The 9,989-nt window shown below is 40.3% G+C and overlaps 1 long non-coding RNA gene across 1 annotated transcript; it reads right to left on the bottom strand.

Annotated features, from left to right (window-relative positions):
* Positions 1-9,201: 9,201 nt before the first annotated feature.
* On the bottom strand, positions 9,202-9,582 carry LOC310719899. Its single transcript, XR_014531594.1, has 2 exons — positions 9,496-9,582; positions 9,202-9,309 (listed from the first exon to the last, which is right to left on the bottom strand). It is a non-coding gene; the product is annotated as an uncharacterized lncRNA (long non-coding RNA).
* Between the last annotated feature and the right edge of the window lie 407 nt (positions 9,583-9,989).

The raw sequence follows: 9,989 nt of genomic DNA, 5'->3' as shown, positions 1-9,989 counted from the left end.
ACATGAGGGATCTCTGGGACAAGAGACGGCTCACCACACCACCATCAACAAACCTGAGTGAACATGTGAATGTGAGGGGACGACAGCGTACAAATATCCCAGTTCACCAAACACTCTATATTAATGTTCCCTCCAGATCTGAGCCTTTACCTGAGAAAAAATCTACTGATTAAAGGCTTGACTGAATAAATATGTTTTCAACCTCGACTTGAACACTGAGTCTGAGTCCCGAACACTGATAGGAAGGCTGTTCCAAAACTGCGGGGGTTTATAAGAGAAATATCTGCCCCCTGCTGTAATCTTCATTATTGGAGGAACCAACAGATAGCCTGCACCTTTTGATCTAAGTAGGCATGGAGGATCATACTGGTACAGAAGTTCACTCAGATACGGTGGTGCGAGACCATTAAGTGCTTTATATGTCAGTAGTAGTATTTTATAATCAATGCGAGATTTGATTGGGAGCCAGTGTAGACTGATTAATACAGGGGTGATGTGGTCATATTTCCTAGATCTAGTGAGGACTCTTGCTGCTGCATTCTGAACTAACTGAAGCTTATTTATGCACCTACTCGCACACCCAGTAAAGCGTTACAGTAGTCTAATCTAGAAGTAACAAAAGCATGAACTAGTTTTTCTGCATCCTGTAACGACATCATATTTCTAATTTTAGCAATATTTCTAAGGTGAAAGAAGGCGATCCTGGTAATATTATTCACGTGAGCCTCAAAGGAAAGACTCGGGTCAATAATCACACCAAGGTCTTTCACAGCCGTACATGCTGAAACAGAAACACCATCCAGAGATGCTAGGTAATCGGAAAGTTTGCTTCTAGCTGCATGTGGTCCTAGTAAAAGTACTTCCGTCTTATCTGAGTTTAGCAGAAGAAAGTTATCGAGCATCCACTGTCTAATGTCCTTTACACATTTTTCAACATTGTTAAGCTGATCTCTCTCATCTGGCTTTGCTGAAATATACAGCTGTGTATCATCAGCATAGCAATGGAATCTAATACCATGTTTATGAATAATTTCTCCAAGAGGCAGCATATATAAAGAGAAAAGCAGAGAGCCTAAGACAGATCCTTGAGGAACACCAAACTTTACCTCAGAGAGTGTGGAGAACTCACCATTTACATCAACAAACTGATAGCGATCAGTCAAATAAGACCTGAGCCAAGAGAGAGCTGTGCCCTTTATTCCAACAACGTTCTCAAGTCTAGCAAGTAGTATAGTGTGATCACTGGTGTCAAAAGCTGCACTAAGGTCGAGCAAAACAAGTTAAGAGACAAAACCCTGATCAGAGGCCAATAACAGGTCATTTACCACCTTAACTAGCGCCGTCTCTGTGCTATGATGAGGCCGAAAACCTGACTGATACAATTTAAAAATATTATTCATAAGTAGGTGTGTGCATAACTGCTGTGCTACAACCTTTTCCAAAATTTTGGCTATGAAGGGGAGATTTGATATTGGTCTGTAGTTGGACAGCTGACATAGGTCAAGGTCAGGTTTCTTAATTAGGGGGTAGATAACTGCCAGTTTGAAGGATTTTGGTACAAAACCAGTGCTAATGGAAGAGTTAATTATTTTTGAAACAGGTTTAATTACCTCTGGAATTATCTGTTTAAAGAAACTTGTAGGCAAGGGATCGAGAATGCAGGTTGATGATTTTGATGAGGAAATTAATGAAATAAAGTCATTCTCGTGAATAGGAGTAAAACTTTGTAATTGATTGTCTGTTATAATTACACTGCTGTCTACAGGGTTACTTGTAAAATAATTTGGATTTATATTAACCGTCTGGATTTTTTGCCTGATGTTTTCAATTTTATTATTAAAAAAGTTCATGAAATCATTAGTACCTAATGATGGTGTGCATGTGAGTGCAGTGCTTTTATTCCCTGTTAATTTTGCTACCGTGCTGAATAAAAATCTAGGATTATGCTTGTTATTTTCTATGAGGGTGGAGAAATATGCTGATCTAGCAGCACTAAGAGATTTTCTATAAATTAGGAGGCTCTCCTTCCATGCTATTTGAAATACTGTTAATTTTGTTTGACGCCATTTACGTTCTAATTTTTGAGTGGTCTGTTTTAAGGTGCGTGTATGATCATTATACCACTGTGCTAATTTTTTCTCCCTGATCATTTTGGTCTTAAGGGGAGCTACATCATCTAGGGTATAACGTAATGTTGATTCTAGGTGTTCAGTGGCCCAGTCGAGCTCTGCAGGGTCAGACGGAGATCTATCTAATATCGTAATTTCTGGAAGATTGTTAATAAAACGTGCTGCTGTAGCTGACGTGAAAGTACGCTTAACACGATAACGTGGTGAAGTAGTAATGCAATGACTGAGGCAAATTTTAAAAGAGATGAGATAATGGTCTGAAATAGCTTCAGACTGTGGAATTATGACTAAGTTTTTTATTTTTAATCCATGTTAACAACAAATCGAGAGTGTGTCCACCACTATGAGTGGGTCCTATAACATTCTGTTTAATTCCAACTGAATCTAGAATGGACACAACTGCTGCTCTTAAGGAGTCTTCCTGATTATCAAAATAAATGTTAAAATCACCAACAATTAATGCTTTGTCTAGAGAAGTAACTAAATTTGTGATGAAATCTGCAAATTCTATGAGAAAATCAGAGTAGGGCCCTGGGGGTCTATAAATATTAATTAGTGGAATTGTCTGACTGGACCTGCTTTCGGACACTGAATATTTTATGCTGGTGTAAAGAACTTCAAATGTTTTACATTTGTGTTTAGTCTTTTGTGTGACGCTTAGATTATTATTATAAATAGCTGCAACTCCGCCTCCTCTGCTATTTAGACGGGGTTGGTGTATGTAACTATACCCAGGAGGACTCGCTTCATTTAATGCTAAATATTCATTCGGTTTAATCCATGTTTCTGTTAAACACATTATTTTAAACTCCTGGTCGGTAATAATTTCGTTTACAGTAAGCGCTTTAGACGTGAGAGATCTAATATTCAGCAATCCTATCTTTAGATCAGAGGTGCTGGCTGTGCGTTCAGTCCTATTTAATTTTATGTTAATCAGGATGCGCTTCTTAACGTAACCTTCTCATTTATCTGGGCTTGGGACCGGCACTGAGAGTGTCCTGGCTTGTGCAACCCCTAATGGCTGAGTTGAGGTGTAAATTAGACTATAATTTCCAAATGTATAACAATAGTATTTTACATTTGTGGCATTTGGCAGACACCCTTTTCCATAACAACATTAATCTTATTCATACATATTGTTTAGGGGTCCAGAAGCAGCTTGGTGGGGTTGGGATTTGAACTCACTTTGGACTTCAGCTCCAAAGTCTAATACCTAAGTAACTGAGATACCACCTCCCCATCAATAATTTATGCCTTATTACTTTTAATGTATGTCATAATGTTCCTTAAAAAAGCTTTAGTCTTAACTGGGTCTGTAAACAAACGGCAAATAACATCCTCACCTCTTCCATCTCTCAGGTTTTCTGTGCTGTCACTGTTTTCGTCATGGAATCTGTTATGTCATCTGCATCACACTCTGTGTGTGCATACGAATCACCTGGTTTCTGGGGCAACTGAACCAGAGTCGAGCTTCCTTCCTGCCAGCGGTGTGTGTGTGTGTGTGTGCATGTGTGTGTGTCTTTACTATAACCACTGTAGTAAAAAAAACACCCACTGATTTCAACACCAGGTTCTAAAATGGAGATGTTTATCTGCATGTACAGAGACTGTGAGTCTCTTTGGTTTAGGGGTTCATATTCCATTATGTATTTTCCATTAAGGGTATATTTTATAATATCCTGAACAAGATATTATTTCTAAATGGATATGGCTGAGTCTAATAACCATATGTGTCAAAATTCATATAAATGCCTTTGTCTAGTTAGTTAATTACAGTAATTTACTTTAATAAAGATCCCTGTGTTTAAGTAGAACTTTACAAAAAGGAGCCTTAAGCACTATGACATGCACACTCACACAGACACACACACACACACACACACACACACACACACACACACACACACACACACACACACACACACACACACACACACACACACACACACACACACAGTAAACCACTTGTTGGTCTTGGCTCTGATTTGGAACAGCTGGTTGTTGCAGTGAAATGGGATATTGTCCAAAAATACAGGTCATGTCTTTGCTCTTGAGCCAGTTAGAAAATTTAGTTCAGAACACACAATGATGGGGCAGTCCCAAACCCCTGCCTTTCCCCATATGCTTGTCTGTCCTGCAAACATATGCAACACAGATGCATACATGAACACATGCACATACAAGTACCTTATGTTAAATACAAACAAACATACACCTGCCCAGAGCACAACCTGAATTAAAACACACACACACACACACACACACACACACACACACACACACACACACACACACACACACACACACACAATTGTACCCTGAAACACACATCCATAGATAAAAATCAAAACCAACTGCCATGCACTCACACGTTGGCATGGCAGTGTGCCACACCTTATGCCTGGCTAAGCTTGAGTGAGTATCGCCATGGCAACAAAAACGCCAGTGTTGCCAAGGGAGCAGCTGGCGAATGGTAGAATATTATGCTTCAAACAGATTTATTGGCAGACAAAGAGAGAATGAATGAGAGAGGGGAAATAAAGACTGAGCAGAGATGTCCATCTACTTGTCAAGGCAGAATTTAAATCAAATGAAAAATGATAAAAGGCAACCTTGTGTTAATAATTTCATGTGTTTTTGTCTAATAGTGAAATGTGTAATAATGACATAATGAATCATGAATTAATCATTGTACTGAAATTAATTTGACAGTGATGTTCCTCAGGTTTCATGTGAAGCCACGTAACACCAGGAGATTCTTATCCCTTCTCAGCAGTAATTGTTTAAGCATTTAGGTTTTTAAGAACATGGCTTATGAAATTTATAAACAATATGAACCTGGTATATTTAAGCACTCACACCACTTACTCCATTACTCATGTGGTAGTTAGGGTCACACTATCAGAGAGTCAGGAAATGGCTGTTATCGCTCACACATTCTGGAGTGTCTAGACATCAGTTGCAACAGACATCTAAAGGCTAGAATGGGTAAAAAGAATAAATCAGAATTGTTCAGTACAAGGCTCAAATAATTCTTAGCGGTAGAACAGACATTTTTGCATTCTGTTGGCACTGTAACAAAACATTTGTAAAAAATCCATACATTATAAATTCTACTTAAGATAATATTGCACCATATAGACATAACATTAAAACCATGGATAGGGTTTAGTGAGTACTTTGCAGCAGGAAAAATGGGCAGGCATTAGAAACTTAGCAAATTGTAATGGACCACTGAGATCAGAGCATCTAATAAACAGAGGGTTTTGTGAGGTGTTCTAAGTATGCAGTGGTTAGTAATATCCAAAAGTGGTGCAAAGATGAAAAACCAGTGAACTGACCACAAGGTCTTTGGTGCCCAGGGCTTATTGATGCAGGTGAGGAGTAAAGGCTAGACCATTTGGTTTGATCCCAAGAGCATCTGTTGCACAAATTGCATAAAAGTTAATGTTAAAAGCACCTATCAAGGAACATGAGCATCAGATCTGGACTATGGTGGAATGGAAGTACGGTAAGTGGCCTGGTGTGATGAACCATGTTTTCATTTACATCATTTTGATGGCAGGGTGCATTTGAGATGGCACCAGGATGCACTATGGGAAAAAGGCTAGCCAGAGAAAGCAGTGTGATGGTCTGGACTATTTTCATCTGGAAAACCTTGGGTCTGTGTTTTCATGTGGATGTCAGTTACATACATACTACCTACCCAAACACTGTTGCAAACCAAGTGCACTCCTTTGTACAATAGGCAGTGATCTCTTTCAGCAGCATAAAGTGCTTGCAACACTGCAACAAATGCCTATGAATAGTTTGGACAAATAATCCATGGAGAACTTACTTTGAAACATAAGTGCAGCTTTAATTATCTGCTGCTAAGATCCTGGCACCAGATACACACCTTTATAGGTTTTATGGAGTCCATGGAGTCTGTGCCTCTGGAGCTGTTTTGTAGACACATAAAAGACCTACACAATATTAGGCAGTTTTTAATGATATTGCTGTTGCTCTATGTATAAAACCTAATATTTCATCCATTACAAAATAATTGGATGCAGTTAAATAATATTATTATTTATTGATAATCACACAGCAGGTGTTTGTGCTGTGATGAAGATTTTGTCATCTCTTTTTTAACTGTGGACATTTGAAAGCATAGGAAGAGTTTTCATTAAGAGTTTTCTTTATGTAAACCATTTCTGAGATTTATTAGACTTTCACATCTTATTTGTTTCCTCAGAGAAAAATATTGGAGCTGCAGGTTTTTCTCCCTGTCAAGAAATGGACACTTTGGCTATTAAAAGAGTTAATGAAACTGCTGGATGACTAGGCCTGAGGACAGCATGCTTGCACAAGGTACTGGTTTAGTCTTTAATTGCTGCATTAATCGAGTTTAACCAAATGAAATCTGTGTCTTCATTGAATTGTTTCACCTAATTTGTAATCGCTGTACTACATGCTAATGAATAATACGTTTAACTAATTAGCCATTAACTAGTTTAGTAAACACAACATAAACACATGCAGTTTAATTTCATGTTGAGATACTGTTTGCAAATGGACAAAGAAAACCTTGCATTTGTGCATTTATGGTTTGGGGATTTAAATGTCTATACTACTTAGAACATTTTAATTATTCATTAATTGATTGAACTGGTTTAAAAACAAAAGTTTAAAACTTTTTTCCTGGTGTAATGATTCCTTATATGCCATTTAAGAAGGCAGTCAATCATAAAATCATTGGTTTAAAAAAGAATATATAAACTGAATAATGCATACAATTAGTAATTAATGTACGTAAATTAGTAACACTTTTTAAACATTTATTCCTCTTCAGTAATTGCATCCAAGACCACATCCACACTAGTTCTCTTTCAGGAACGAGACGCTGTGTCCAAACGCTTTGGGAACGCCACGCGTTGTCCACGCTCTGAATCATGTGTAAAATCCAGCCAATCGGCAAGTCGTGACTTCATCGGCGGGCGACGTCGCATAACAGGAAGCTACAAAATGGCTGAGCGATGGTAGCGACATTAGCTTCTGTTGTTCAGTTAAGCGCTTTGTGTGTTAATCTGTGCAGCCATGAGCTTCAAATGCATTAGGAGGTTCCAACAGCTGCAGGGCACTGCTCCAGTGGCGGGTCCTGGTTCAACAGGTTGTACCACCCTGGTGGGACCTGAGCAGGCTCTGGTCCTGGAGCAAGAAGTACACACCCTCCTAAGGCAAAGGGGCCATCAACTTGGTTTCCCCCTCAGTCAGAGAGTCGGGTTAATACGGCCAGTGCTTCATTGTTCCGAAGAAGGACGGCGGTTTGAGGCCGATCCTAGATCTGCGCTTCTTAAACCAATCACTCATGAGGCTCTGGTTCAGGACGCTTACCGTCAAGAGGACATGTCACAGATCAAGTCTGAGGACTTGTTTGTCACGATTTTCACATGGCCATCCTTCAGGTTCCTGAGGTTTGCTTTCGAGGTCGTTCAATTCAATTGAATTCAATTAATTTTTATTTGTATAGCACTTTTAACAATGAACATTGTCTCAAAGCAGCTATACACAGATAATGTGGTGATTAAAAGTCCTTCTCTTTGGCCTAGCACTCTCGCCCCGCACCTTTACAATGTGCATGAATGTGGCTCTAGCCCCGCTACGGCTTCAGGGCATCCGCATTCTGAACTATATCAACAACTGGTTGGTATTAGCTTGATCAGAGCTTCAGGGGGTCTGGCATCAAGATGTTGTTCTCGCCTGCATGGAGGAGCTGGGGTTTAGACTGAACGCAGGGAAGAGTGTGCTTTCTCCGTTGCAGGGAACCACCTTCTTGGGCATGGTATGGGACTTGACCGTGCTGCGGACAGTATTGTCTCCCACCCGGATCACAGCCATTCTCACAGCAGGCGAGAGAGTGAGACACAGCCTACCACTCACTTTGGGGCAGTTCCAGAGGCTGCTGGGTCTCATGGCGGTGGCATCCAACGTGATTCCGCTTGGCCTCCTCCATATGAGGCCCCCCCAATGGTGGCTCAGAGACGGAGGGTTCTTCCGAGGGGGCAGTCTTCTCCGTACTATCAAGGTTTTGAGGCTAGCTTTTCGAACCTTGGATATATGGAGGGAACACACGTTCCTGTCTCAAGGCCCCATTCTGGGAGCGCCTTGTCATTGCGTAACGCTAACAACAGATGCATCCCTCACGGGGTGGGGAGCGGTCATGAGTGGCCACTCCGCCCAAGGTCGGTGGGACGAGCTACATCGTTCATGGCATATAAACTGCCTTGTGACACGTTTCCTGCACAGGATTTAGAGGCTGAGGCCCAGGATACGATCCAGAGTGCCTGTGTGAGACTTAGATGTCGTGTTGGAGGCTCTATCTTACCCCCTCTTCGAGCCTTTGGCCGAGGTGTCCCTTAGGTACCTGTCGGTTAAGACCTTCCTTTTGCCGATATCCTCCCTTAAAAGGACAGACCCTGTCTGTAGCCCTGTCTCTCCTGGAGTTTAACCCTGGCATGGCCAATGCTTTTCTCTCGTGTTGCAGGCATTCTGCCCTCCTCCATTCCTAGCTCCAGACCAGGAGTGGCAGAATCAACTGTGTCCAGTGCAAGCACTGGATACATACCTCCACAGGACGAGTCCATAGAGGAAGTCAGAGCAGCTGTTTGTCTGCTATGGCCCTCATAGGAAAGGTTTTCCAGCCAAAAAGCAGACTCTCAGCAGATGGATAGTGGATGCTATTTCCTTTGGTCTTTATGGGCTATATGTTCGTGCAGTGTTGTGCTAGTTACTAAGAAATAGTAACTAGTTACAGTTACTAGTTACTTCATTCAAAAAGTAACTGAATATATCACAAGGATTTCTGAAATAAATAACAAAAAAACAAGCTGAATAATATATTCAGAATCAAAAACCAAAGTGGCTTTTGCATAATAAAAGCTGTTGTGTTGAGCCCTTAAAAATGTTTCTTTCACAGCTTAAGTATAAAAACTATCAACAATGTACAACATAACATCGGGTTAGCTTCTAGCTTCGTCGAGGCATGTAGTTTCTGGAGAATCTTCGACAGATTGGAGTTGCTGCTATCGCAGTAGACACGACCTTCGAACCAGAAAGACACAGCTTACATTTGACTAAAAAGTTTTTGTCTTTATGCTCAACTAAAGTGAAATAATGAGCATATTTCCACTTTGAGAAACTCGTCTTGCTCTCGCCTCGACTCGCCATTACTGCCGCACAGACCTGAATAAACGGAAACACGCCCACAGTGCATCTTCTTCGTGTTTACAGTGGTTCATCCACCAATCCTACAATGCGTCGCGCTGTAAACAGGTTAGACTGTAGGCTGCACTTCAGCCAAAATTAATTCATTTAAAAAAGTAACGGACAACGCACCATACGGTAATGGTAACGGAGTTACTTTATTTAAAAAGTAACGTGTTACGGTATTAGTTACTGTCAAAAGTAACTGCGTTACAGTAACGCTTTTTATATTACTAGTAACGCGTTACTGCCCAACACTGCGTTTGTGATACTACTCACATCACTAAACCAGTAACTTTACTCATTTTTTAAAGGCATTGCAAATTATAAACAGCCGAGTGAACAGTAACAGTAAATGTTTACTTTCACTTCACTATATTTAATATGTAAAATCTTTCTTTTTACTCCACAATGATTCAGAAACGCATGCCGCTCTTTGCTAATTGAGTGAATACATCAATTGTGTTAAATGATTTGAAAACTAGCATGAATTGAACAAATGTCATGAGACCACACTCATAAGGGTTTCCTCACTGTGTGCCTCTTACAAAAGAAAAATCTATTTTTGAAAACGTATGATGTGCAGGAGTATGGAACACTGAATATCGTTTAAAA

The sequence above is a fragment of the Silurus aristotelis genome (assembly GCF_946808225.1).
Source record: "Silurus aristotelis genome assembly, chromosome: 25".
In the NCBI taxonomy this organism is placed as follows: domain Eukaryota; kingdom Metazoa; phylum Chordata; class Actinopteri; order Siluriformes; family Siluridae; genus Silurus; species Silurus aristotelis.
The sequence above is the reverse complement of the archived record's forward strand: the minus strand, read 5'-3'. Positions and strand labels throughout refer to the sequence as shown.